The sequence below is a fragment of the Etheostoma spectabile genome, unplaced genomic scaffold (assembly GCF_008692095.1).
Source record: "Etheostoma spectabile isolate EspeVRDwgs_2016 unplaced genomic scaffold, UIUC_Espe_1.0 scaffold379, whole genome shotgun sequence".
Lineage (NCBI taxonomy): Eukaryota > Metazoa > Chordata > Actinopteri > Perciformes > Percidae > Etheostoma > Etheostoma spectabile.
In genome coordinates this window covers 17046-17295 of record NW_022605596.1, presented here as the reverse complement: position 1 = coordinate 17295, position 250 = coordinate 17046, and positions in this window count along the sequence as shown.

Below are 250 nucleotides of genomic sequence, written 5' to 3'. Positions count from 1 at the left end.
GACCACTAAGGTCTATATAAAAGAGACTTCAGATACAGTATTAGGGACCACTAGGGTCCACATTTAATGTAAATGTCCACACAGCAGTTTAAAACAAGACTGAATGTGATTTAGAGCCTTATGTTCAATCAGAATTACAACACAGCTATCAATGTGGCAGCATATGAAGTTGTAATGAAACACAAATCGGTAGGGCATCTGGACCACATTTCTTTGGAAGTCTAACCGTAACACCCCCCAATTGCTCCTT